The following is a 12839-nucleotide window of genomic DNA, read 5'->3' as shown; positions in this document are numbered from 1 at the left end:
CAACTGAGCCACACTAGCCAGGGCTGTTGTACCTATTTTTGATCAGTGAGAGCCTCTTCAAGTTAGCTCTTGAGTAATTTTGTTTTGACTCCTGTAATCTTTGATAACTTTCTTGTTTTGTGGTACAGAATGAATTAGGCTCATCTGTGAAATCAGGAACCCTGTGCTTCTTTTAGTGGGAAATGGTATTTAGAGACCATCACATTTGATGATTTTAAAAAAATATATTTTATTGATTTTTTACAGAGAGGAAGGGAGAGGGATAGAGAGATAGAAACATCGATGAGAGAGAAACATTGATCAGCTGCCTCCTGCACACTCCCGAATGAGTATGTGCCTACAACCAAGGTACATTCCCTTGACCGGAATTGAACCTGGGACCCTTTGGTCCGCAGGCCGATGCTCTATACACTGAGCCAAACTGGTCAAGGCTTGATGATTTTTTTAAAAAATGGTCTTAAATTTTATATTTTGAAGGGTTCTTTGAAGTTTCTACCCAGTGTAGAAATCTTTGTCCTAAGTATTTTGCATGTTATATAATTGAACTCTTTTGAAGACTATTTAAAAATGTAAGTGATGAACATTCTCAGATGGAATATAATCTATACTTTGTTGTTTGTAAGAGAAATTTAAATGAAACTAATAAAAATTAAAAATAAAAGTAAGCTAATTTATATTAAAAAATATAAAGCTAATATAGCAAAAATTAGAATTTCAATTTTAGAACAAAACTTCATGGCAAAAATAATTAACTGCTACAAATTTCTGACTTTGTAAAGATATGATTTACATTAAGCGTTCATTGATAATGGTCAAAGCCATGGATCATTATTATAAAAAGCCTTGCATTGAAATATATAAAACAAAAAATTTAATGGTTTAGAGGAACCAAAGTTTAATTGAATTTGATATAATATGGGGAAAACATTACCTTCTTACACTCGCCCATGGAGCATTTACAGAAATTAATCATAATTTATACTTAACTTTATTTATTTATTTTTAAAAATATATTTTATTGATTTTTTACAGAGAGGAAGGGAGAGGGAGAGTTTGAAACATTGATGAGAGAGAAACATCAATCAGCTGCCTCCTGCACACCCCCCCCACTGGGGATCTGCCTGCAACCAAGGTACAACATGCCCTTGACCGGAATCGAACCTGGGGCCCTTGAGTCCACAGGCCGATGCTCTATCCACTGAGCCAAACCGGTGAGGGCTATACTTCATTTTAAAACCTTAAAATTTAGAGACTACATTCTTTGATCACAGTGCAGTGAAGCTGAAATGAGTAAAGTGTCAAAACAACCCAAACATTTGGAAATTTTAGAACTTTTAAGCACCTCTTGGGCTAAAGAAGTTGAAACTAACTTTAATTACAAAACTTAGGAATATTACAATGAGTTATATGCCATTTATATCTCAATTAAAAAAAGATTATAACAATGAGAGTCTGCCATATCATAACTTGGGATATGAGCAGAGCTATTCTCTAAAGAAAAGATTTAGCATTAAATGCTTTTAGTGTAAAAAAATAAATTGCATATTCAATTTTATGTGTTAGAACAATGAAATAAACCTCAGTAAAGCACAAGGTAAGAATTAATAAAGTTGAAAATAATGTGTTAGAAAAATGAATTAAGAAATGGAAAAATCTATAGATTGATAAAAATAAGAGCTGATTTTTGTTTGAAGAGATCAGTAAGCAAGTTTCTGACAAGTCTAATTGAGGGAAAAAAGAAAAAATAGAAACACATAGTATTAAGAAGAAGAAAAGGCTGTATAACCATAAATATATTGGAATAATATGTTGAACAAGTATATGTATAACTAACAGAGCTGATTCAGATATAAATTAGATGAAGTGGGAGATTTTCTAACATAAGTCACCGACATGATTCAAGAAGTAGAAAATCTGAATAGGCCAATAACTGCTTAAAAAATGATAAATAATGTCAGTGAACAACTCCCCAAGTTTCTAATCTTTTTTTGTAACTTTGGGGAACAGTTTATTGTTTTGTTTTAAAAATATTTGCCAAAAAAAAAAAATCTCATATAAGATACCAAAAAAGACCTTGGTATGTTTAGTATTCATTTCTGATAAAGTCCTATTCAATGAAGCTAAGAATAGAGGGTTATTTTCTTCATTTGTATTAGAATCCAGCAACCATCCTTGGAAATTTAGGAGCGATGCCTGCTATTACCATAATTACTTAGTTCTAGGCAATATAGTTAGATGAGGAAAGGACATAAAAGGTGTAAAGTTGGGGAACAAAATTATTTTTAATGATATATTTACTTATAAACCTCAAGAATATCAATAGAAAATATAACTAAGAAGTAAAAATGCAAAAAAAAATCTGGAGGAAAAGAAGAAAATATAACGGAACGGTAAAATGCTTAGTTACAAAATAAAAATGTTTTTCAAAATCCTATAAAACCCAATAATTTGACTATAACTAGTTGGAAAATATGTTTTTAAAAGAGGTTGATTCACAAAGTAATCAAAAATTAAAATTCCTTGAGATAAACCTAGTAAGAAATAAGTGAGATTTAAAGAAAATGATAAGACTTTACCCTAAGGACATGATAATAAAATAACAGTAGTCACAACAACAACTAATTTTTATTGAGCCTTGCTTTAAGCTTATGTCTTAACTCATTTGACCCTGTAATGTAGTGTTAAGTCTGAGGATAACAGGAAAAGTGTCTTGTCAAGGTTATTTAGCTGACTAGAATGAGGAAGAATGGGATTGGAACCCATTCAGGCTGTGTAAATGAGGATCTGTAGCTAATAAGCTTTGATGATTCCTGGAAAAAATAGGCTGATATGCTATGTTCCTGGATGGGAAACCCCAATATTATAAAAATACAAGAAGCCCAGTGCACGAAATCATGCGTGGGTAGGGTCCCTAGGCCTAGCCTGATCAGGGCCATCTTCTGCCTGCTTGCCAGTCCCCAGTCCCGCCGCCAACACCCACTCCAGTTCCCCTCGCCAGTCCCCAGTCCTGCCCTGCCGCCGCCACCCACCCTGATTCCTCATCCGGTGATCCATTGGAGTCTGCAGGCTGGGGGGAGGGACCAAGAGGTCTGCCTTCTGCCTGCTTGCCAGTCCCCAGTGCCACCTGTCGCCACCCACCCCGGTTCCCCATGGTCCCCTGTTCGCCATCTGGCTATCAGAGCCTGCGGGCTGGGGGGAGGGACCAAGCAGCCAGCCATTTAGCCCACTCCCCAGTCCCCAGTCCCACCCTGCTGCCACCCACCCCGGTTCTCCATAGTTCTCCATTTGCCATCTGCTGATCGGAGCCTGCTGGCTGGGAGGGAGGGAATGAAAGGTGGTCAGTGCATATCATAGCGACTATCTAGAGGTCATTCTGGTCGTTATGCCATTATGGTTGCTGGGCTTTTATATAGGATGTCCCAGTAAATATTATTTCAGCCAGTATTACAAGGGAGTTTTGTTTTTCTTTTTTCTTTTGACGGTGAAGAGGGTAGAATTTGAGGAAACTGATCAAATTCATTTGAAATTATAAATATGTGAAAGATAGCCAAAGTAGTTTTGAATTGAAGAATAATGGAAGAATGCAGGAGTAGGGGAATGTGTGGGTACCTTGTTCTACAGAATCTTTTTTTTTTTCTTTCCAATTTTTTTTATTAAGGTATTATATGTGTACATATCTTACCATTGCCCCCCCCACCCCACTCCCATATATGCCCTCACCCCCCAGAGTTTTGCGTCCATTGGTTATGCTTATATGCATGCATACAAGTCCTTTGATTGATCTCTTATCTCCCCCATCTCTCCCTAACCTTCCCCCTGTAATTTGACAGTCTGTTTGATGCTTTACTGTCTCTGTATCTATCTTTTTGTTCAATTTTATAATGTTCTTTATTATCCATAAATGAGTGAGATCATGTGGTATTTTTCTTTCATTGACTGACTTATTTCACTTAACATAATGCTCTCCAATTCCATCCAGGTTGCTGCAAATGATGAGAATTCCTTCTTTTTTATGGCAGCATAGTATTCCATTGTGTAGATGTACCACAGTTTTCTGATCCAGTCATCTGCCGACGGGCACCTAGGCTGTTTCCAAATCTTAGCTATGGTGAATTGTGCTGCTATGAACATAGGGGTGCATATATCCTTTCTGATTGGTGTTTCTAGTTTCTTCGGATATATTCCCAGGAGTGGGATTACTGGGTCAAATGGGAGTTCCATTTTCAGTTTTTTGAGGAAACTCCATACTGTTCTCCACAGTGGCTGCACCAATCTGCATTCCCACCAGCAGTGCACGAGGGTTCCTTTTTCTCCACATCCTCGCCAACACTTGTCGTTTGTTGATTTGTTGATGATAGCCATTCTGACAGGTGTAAGATGGTACCGCATTGTTGTTTTGATTTGCATCTCTCGGATAATTAGTGACGTTGAGCATGTTTTCATGTGTCTCTTGGCCTTCCTTCTGTCTTCTTTTGAAAAGATTCTATTTAGGTCTGTTGCCCATTTTTTTATTGGATCATTTATCTTCCTTTTATTAAGTTGCATAAGCTGCCTGTAGATGTTGGAGATTAAACCTTTATCAGTGATGCCATTTGCAAATATGTTCTCCCATGTAGTGGGCCTTCTTGTTTTTTTGTTGATGGTTTCTTTTGCTGTGAAAAAGCTTTTTATTTTTATGTAGTCCCATTTGTTAATTTTCTCTTTAGCTTCCACTGCCCTAGGAGCAGTGTCAGTGAAGAATTTCTTTTGGCATATGTCTGAGATTTTGCTGCCTGTGGATTGCTCTAGTATTTTTATGGTTTCCCGTCTTATGTTTAAGTCCTGTATCCATTTTGAGTTTATTTTTGTGTTTGTTCTACAGAATCTTGAATATGATACCGGTATAGGAAATGTTCAGACAAATTATCTACACTAATAAAAGAGAAAGATGCAAATTGACCGTACCTTCGTGATGCCCACCAGCCAATCAGGAGTGAGCATGCAAAGTAATCCAACAAAGATGGTGGGGTAATTTGCATACACAGGCACCAAGCGGCCGGGGGTGGGGCGGGGCACAGGCGTTCTGCATGGCACCAGCAGCACCGGGCCTCTGGGCAGAGTGGGAAGGCGGAAAGGTGGCTCCAGCTAGAGTGAAGGCGGTGCCGGCTAACAGGTGAAGGAAGGCCCATTCTTGCACGAATCATTGTGCATTGAGCCTCTAGTTACAAATAAACAGACTCATATCCTTACATAAGAACATAATTATTAATTATTCATTAAATGGTGTTTGAACAGTCTGCCAGTTTGGGCAAACATAAAGTTAGATCTTCTTACTCCAGATGCCAAGACAAATTTGAGAGGGATTGAATATATAAATCTAAGAAAACAAAAGTATAAAAGTACCTAAAGAAAATTAAATATTACATCTTGATATAGGGAATGCATTTCCAAGCATCTATACTAATAAAGAGCTAATATGCTAATGAACTGGACGCCATAACGGGTAACGACCAGGTCAGTATATTAGCTGGGGCATTGCTCCGGAGACAAGGCGGAAGGGGGGAGGCGCCCGGAGGGCCTGGGACCATCCTGTGCCGGGGAGGGCAGGGGTGAGAGCCCATAGCGCCCTCCTCACCAGTCCTTCACCACCCACCGCTGGCACTCGGAGTGCCTCGCGGCCCATCTGCCAGGGGAAGGAGCACAGTGCAGGAGGCAGGAGGCTTCCACGCTCTCCTCTGGCACCATGACAGGGCGGAGCTGCCGCATTGCTCTGGAGATGGGGTGGAAGCGGAAGGCGCCCAGAAAGGTGGGACCAGCCTGAGGCGACGGGAGGGACTGAGGTCGGGGATTGAAGTGGCCAGAGAAGGCCAGAGGGTTTGGGGGCTGGGCCAGGCGCGCTGGAGCTTTGTCTGGACAGTTTCGGGTGTTAAGGCAGGGCTACAGGTGGGTGGGCGGCGTCGCGCGATATCATGTGCTGGGCTCCTAGTAGGTAATAATAATAATGATAATGCAATTTAAAAGAATGATATGTTTGACGACATTGAAAAATTATCACATTAAGAAAATTTTTTCCCCATTCTGACCCAAGGATAGATTTTTTATTTTATTTTATTTTTTTAGAGAAGAAGTGTGTGGGAGGGGGGGAGGGAGAGAGAGACAGACATCAATGTGAGGGAGAAACATGGATCGGTTGTCTCCCGTACTTGCTCTGAATGGGGCTTGAACCTGTAATCTAGTTGTGTGCCCTGACCAGGAATCAAACCTGCAACCTTTTGGTGCATGGGATGATGCTCCAACCAACTGAGCCACCTGGTCAGGACAAAAATCTCACATTTTTAAAAAGGAAAAGTATTTGAAATATGTGACAAGTGGAAACGACTATGGAGTACTGGACAGATAAAAGCAAATAACCACTTTAAGAGTCATCTTATAATTTCTCAGTGTTCCACATCCAGTCATTATTCATGCTTTCATTAAAATGCTTGAGTGTCTATACAAGGAACCATTGTAGGTACTGAGGATATAGTAATGAACAACAAAATGGAGAAAATCTCTGCTCTTACAGAGTTTACATTCTGTGATGGGAGAGATAAATGCTAATTAAATAACGTAGAGGATTTAAAATGGAGTGTTTCTGTAGAGAAACAAAGCAGAAAAAGGAAATGCAATATGCTATGGTGAAAAGGGCATTGCAATTTTAAATAGTGACATTTAAGCAAAAACCTGAAGGAGATGAGAAAGTGATCCATGTCAGCACCTGAGAGGAAAAATATTCCAGGTAGAGGGAAAAAAGGCAAAAGCTACGAGGGAGGAGAGTGCTGTGCATGTTTTATGAACAGCAAAGATGTGGTAGTTTGAAGGTGAGTGAGCAAGATGGTGGTGAGTAGTAGGAGATGAGGTAAGGGAAATAACTGTCTAAATCCTTTAGGGGCATTTAAGTCAAGATTGTCCTTTGCTGTGGTGACTGTTGTGCACATTTTTGGATGTTTCACAGCATCCCTGGCCTCTACCCACTAGATGTCAGTAGAACTCCCCAGTTGTGGTAACCAAAAATGCTTCCAGACATTATCAAATCCTAGATTTGGGAGCATTGCCCTGGTTGAAAAGCACTGCTTTTCTAAATCACTGTCAGTCCTTCTGGACAAGGCTTGAGGGATGATTTATGGTGTGTACTTGTGGTAACAGTGCAGAGTTCATAAGGGCGACCCAGTCTCTCCTCAGTCAAGTGGCTATGGGTCTTTGAATTGACTAGGTCTGGAAACGGCAAATGTATGTGACTTCCACTGTGATGACTCAAGTCAGATTGGCCACCAGATTTAGGCATTTTTGTGTTATACAGATTAAACTGCCCATCTATTTTATTCCTAGGAACATCGTGATAAATTAGCCACTGCCAAAGAGCCCTGCAGGCCAAAGCATTCTGATTACTGGTATGTCCCTGCTGCCCTTATCTGTGGGGTTAAGTGCTGTCCCTTGGCCTTACTTTGGGATCCCACAATCCTCAGTGAAATCCAGAGAGCCCATCTCAATGATAACATTCCCAATAGTAATACCAAAAGAGAGCAGCCACACAGCTTTTCAAGTATGCAATATACTAACCAATATACTAGGTGTACCGGTTAATAATAGCGAATTTTGTAATCAAAGAAAACACGATAATTTCAAGAGAAACATCAAAAGTGCTTTATTCAAAGTAATGTCCATCGCTAGCTACACATTTCCCCCATCTTTCAGGTAATTTGTAGATACCTTCCCAATAGAACTTTTCTTGTTTTGAGGCAAACCATTCAGAGATCCAATTTTCCACTTCTTCGTATGTTTTGAAGTGCTGCTCAGAAAGTGCGTGTTCAATTGATTGGAACAAGTGGTAACCTGAAGGAGCAAGGTCTGGTGAATACAGCGAGTGGGTTAATACTTCCCAGGCTATATCTTTTAATGTGTCTTCAACTGGTTTTGAAGCGTGTGATGGTGCATTATCATGAAGCAAAATTACTTGGCCGTGTCTTCTTGAACATTCTGGTCGTTTCATGATCAAAGCATGGATCAAATTGATTATTTGTTGGTTGGTAGCGATCAGTATTAACAGTTTCACCTGGTTTTAGAAGCTCATAATACACCACACCTTCCTGATTACATCAAACGCAGAGCATTGTCTTCTTTCCAAAGCAATTTGTCCTTGCAGTCGATGTTGATGGTTGACCTGGATCAACCATGATTTTGTGCCTTTGGGATTCTCAAAATAAATTCACTTTTCATCGCCAGTCACAATCCAGTGCAAAAAAGACTTTCTTTTGTGCCAATGAAGCAACATTTTACTGATGACTTTTTGGTTTTCCATTTGTCTTTCGTTCCGTTGATGTGGCACCCATTTTCCTTGCTTTAAAATCTTTCCCATTGCTTGTAAACGATCAGAAATTGTTTGCTGAGCAACGTTTAATCTTTCAGCAAGTTGTTTTTGAGTTTGACACACATCTTCATCCAATAATGCTTGTAATTGTTGGTCTTCAAACTTTTTCGGTTGACCTGGACGTTCTTTGTCTTTCACATTGAAATCATCACTTTTAAAGCATTTAAACCAGCGTTCACAAGTATCTTGACATGGAGCATGTTCTGAAAGGTCCCGGGTTTGATTCTGGTCAAGGGCATATGTGGGCTCGATCCCTAGTAGGGGGCATGCATGAGGCAGCCAGTCAATGATTCTCATTGTTGATATTTCTATCTCTCTCTCCCTCTCCCTTTCTCTCTAAATCAATAAAAATATATATATTAAAAAAAAGTACAAGTTCAGGAAGTTTGGAGAATCCCAAATAGGTTGAACCCAAGAAGGCCCATACCAAGACCCATCTTAATTTAAATAGCAAAGGTTAAGGTCAAAGATAGAATCTTAAAGTTAGCTTAAAGAAAAACAGCTAGTTACTTATTATGGAGCTCCCATAAGACTGTCAGCTGATTTTTCTGTTTAAAAAATTAAAAAATTTTTTTTATTGATTTCAGAGAGCAAGGCAGAGAGAGAAAAAGAGAGAAACATCACTGATGAGATAGAATCATTGATTGGCTGCCTCCTGCACACCCCTGACTTAGGAATCAAGCCTGAAACCCAGACATGTGCCCTGACCAGTAATTGAACTATGATCTCCTGGTTCAGAGGTTGATGTTCAACCACTGGGCCACTGGGTCGGTTTATTTATCAATGGAAACATTTTATACCAGAAGGAATTGCCATGAAATATTCAAAGTGATGAAAAGGAAGGATCTAAAACCACAACTATTTACCTAAGAAAACTGTAATTTAAAATTAAAGGTGAAATAAAGAGCTTAAAGACAAGAAAAAAGCTAAAGGAGTTCATTACTACCAAACCAGTATTACAAGAAATGTTAAAAGGGTTTCTTTAAGAAGAAGAAGAAAAAGAAAAGAAAGAAAAAGCAAAGAACAACAATTATAAAGAATAAAATGACAATAAATACATAACTGCAAATAATCACTTTAAATGTAAATGGCTGAAATACTCCAATCAAAAAGCATAGGGCCCTTGCTGGTTTGTCTCAGTGGATAGAGCGTCAGCCTGTAGACTGAAGAGTCCCGGGTTTAATTCCCTCCAAGAGCACATGTCCAGATTGCGGGCTTGATCCCTAGTAGGGGGTGTGCAGGAGGCAGCCAATCAGTGATTCTCTCTCATCATTGATATTTCTAACTATCCTTCCCTCTCCCTTTCTCTCTGAAATAAATAAAAATATATTAAAAAAACATAGGGTAGCAGAAGGGATAAGAAAACAAGACCCATGTATATGCTGTCTACAAGAGACCTACCTCAGAACAAAAAAAAACACATTAAAAGTCAAGGGAAAAAGATATTTCATGCAAATAGAAATGGAAAAAATAAAACCTGGAGTAGCAATACTTGTATCAGACAAAATAGACTTCAAAACAAAGGAGATAACGCGACAAGAAAGGACATTACATAATGCTAAAGGAATTAATCGAACAAGAGGCTATAAACCTTTTAAACATTTATACACCCAACATAGCACCTAAATATATAATGCATATCTCAATGGGAGAGATTGACAGTAATGCAGTCAATAGTAGGGGATTTATTTATTTATTTGTTAATTCTCACCCAGGGAATGAGTCTGCAACTGAGGTATGTGTTCTTGACTGGAATCGAACCCAGGACCCTGGACCGACGCTTTTTCCACTGAGCCAAACCAGCTAGGGCCATAGTATGGGGATTTTAAGACCCCATTGACATCAACGGATCTTCTAGACAGAAAGTTAACAAGGAAGCAAGGGCCTTAAATGGCACACTAGATCAGATGGGTTTAATTGATGTCTTCAGAACATTTCATCCCAAAGTTACAGAATATGAATTATTTTCAAGTGCACATGGAACCTTTTTCTAAGATAGGCAACATTAGGACACAAAACATCAATCAGTTGTTTCCTGTACATGCCCTGAATGGGGATCAAACCCACAACTTGGGTATGTGCCCTGACTGGGAATGGAACCTGTAACCTTTTGGTGTGCAGTGCTCCAAACCAACTGAGCCACACTAGGCAGTGCTTTAAAATTTTTTTAATTGAATTTGTTGGGGTGACATTGGTTAATAAAATTATGTAGGTTTCAGGTGTGTAATTCTATAACACATCATCTGTATATTGTATCATATTGTGTGTTCACCACCCAAAATCAAGTCTTCTGTCACCATTTATGCCCTTTTTACGCTCTTCGACTTTCCCCCACCCCCTTTTACCTCTGGTAATCACCATACTATTGTCTGTGTCTATGAGAGTTTTTTTTTCTTAATCTCTTCACCTTTTTCACCCAGCCTTCACCAAATAATCTCCCCTCTAACAGCTATTAGTCTTTTTTTCTGTTTCTATGAGTATCTTTTTATTTTGCTTCCTTTTTTTTTGTTTTGTCCACTAGATTGTACATAGAAGTAAAATCATATGGTATTTGTCTTTGACTAGCTTATTTCACTTCACATAATACAGTAAAACCTCACTAAAATGGACTAATTTGGGCGAGGAGGGTGTCTGTTAAAGCTGAGAGTCTGTTATATAATAAAATAGGTTTTCCAAATGCATATGTTAAAAAAATTGACAAATTAGTTTACCTGTTTTACTTATGTAAACATGTTTGTGTAATTAAAATCAAGTATGTATGAAAAGTTTAACTTCACAGAAAAGTTTCCTATATGTATTACTGTAATTTGATATTTATACTGAATAGGTCTAGTAAATGCATGCATTCACCAGTCACTATGATTAAATAAATGCACACAGCTGGGGCATGTAATTGTTGGAAGTTGAATCAAATTTGAAAAGGATTATGACAGTTTGCAAAGGCATAGAAAAGATGCTTATTTTATGTCATAAGTTATCTGAAAGAAAGAAGATGGCCAGCACTGTGTAATCATGATAAAGCTATTTTTTTAAAACCTTTTTTAAAAAAAATATATTTTATTGATTTTTTTACAGAGAGGAAGGGAGAGGGATAGAGAGTTAGAAACATCGATGAGAGAGAAACATCTCTGTCAGGGCACATGACCAGGTTGCTGGCTTGATCCCCCAGTGCGGGGTGAGCAAGAGGCAGTGGTGGCGGCAGGGGGCCGCACAACTCAACGTTTTTCTCTCTCCTCTCCTCTCTAAAACCAATAAAAGCACATTTTAAAAAAAAGTAAGTGCCTATGCTCTTCAATTTCATGACTCTACTTCTTGGAATTGAAGTATCAAACATACAGTCACATACACACACACTGACATATATATGCCAACTTATATATACAATAACAACGAAAATATTTGAAAAAAAGCTTGAAAGCAACCTAAGTGCCCATCTATAATCTATCTTATATATATAATCTTATATATATAAAAGGTTAATATGCTAAGTTCCTTCCCACTGTTGGACCGGTTGCTATGACAATCACTGACCACCAGGGGGGCAGGCGCTCAACACAGGAGCTGCTGCATATGCACACTTGTCATTTACAGAGAAATGGCAGCGCGGACCTGGCCGACAAAGCAACACTTGGTTTCCCCCAAGTGGGACATAGGCCCCGTCACCACCCCGGAGCGACAGCCCACCAAATCGCAGCCGACGCTGCTGAGACCCCATGGTGCAAAATGCGGCTCAGCCCAGCTCAGCCTGCAAATGGTGGCTGTAGGTGCACTGGGTAATGATGTCACGTTTTTGTTGACCAACTGTTGTCACAATGTACCTCTGAAGCTGAAAGAAAGTGACGTAGTTGACAGAATATGTCCAAAGTACAACTATTGGCACAATGTACCTCTGAAGCTGAAACATGCCGGCATCGTCGATAGAATATGTCAGAACAACAGTCATAGACAAGTACTAACAATACAGCCTTCATAGCGAAAATTAGGTAAATTTGGTTGCAATTATTGAACACAGTTGTGGTGGAATGACTGTTACATGTCAATCTTGCCTATCCCTAAATTTCTCCAATGAAAAACCATCTGATGGAAAATTTACTCGATGTTGTAGCAAAGGCAAAGTTTCTCCAAATGATGTAAGTTTTGTAGAATACCCAGCATATTAAAAAAAAATTAATGATAAACAAGATTCTGACAGTAAAAATTTTATAGAAAATATTAGTTTGGTAAATAGTTCTTTTGCTTTTGCTTCAATGATTTATTATCACAAGATTATGACCGAGCATAATCGAGGCTGAAGTATTAACAAGATCTGCAGAAGGAGAGGTTGTTCTGATTCCAAGAATTGATTTGTCCCCGTCTGACACTGGCCTCCCATTTAAATTAATTCTAAGATAGTGATGCCAGCATTTGCAGTGACTATTAGGAAATCATAAGGACAAACACTAGACAGAATAGG

General features: G+C 38.8%; 1 protein-coding gene across 8 annotated transcripts in view; it reads left to right on the top strand.

Moving 5' to 3' along the window:
* The window catches only part of ZMYM4 (zinc finger MYM-type containing 4), a 114322-nt gene that overhangs the window by 17976 nt on the left and 83507 nt on the right, over positions 1–12839 (top strand). Inside the window, exon 2 of one of the 8 annotated variants that reach the window (XM_079776337.1) lies at positions 4862–4985. The exons of 6 other annotated variants lie outside the window; for them this stretch is intronic. The gene's annotated coding sequence lies outside the window, so the exon portion shown is untranslated. Of the gene's footprint in view, positions 1–4861; positions 4986–6519; positions 7410–12839 lie in introns of those variants that run through there. One more of the 8 variants, XM_079776338.1, reaches the window with a different exon arrangement.

The sequence above is a fragment of the Cnephaeus nilssonii genome, assembly GCF_951640355.1.
Source record: "Cnephaeus nilssonii genome assembly, chromosome: 7".
Taxonomy (NCBI): Eukaryota; Metazoa; Chordata; class Mammalia; order Chiroptera; family Vespertilionidae; genus Cnephaeus; species Cnephaeus nilssonii.
The sequence above is the reverse complement of the archived record's forward strand: the minus strand, read 5'-3'. Positions and strand labels throughout refer to the sequence as shown.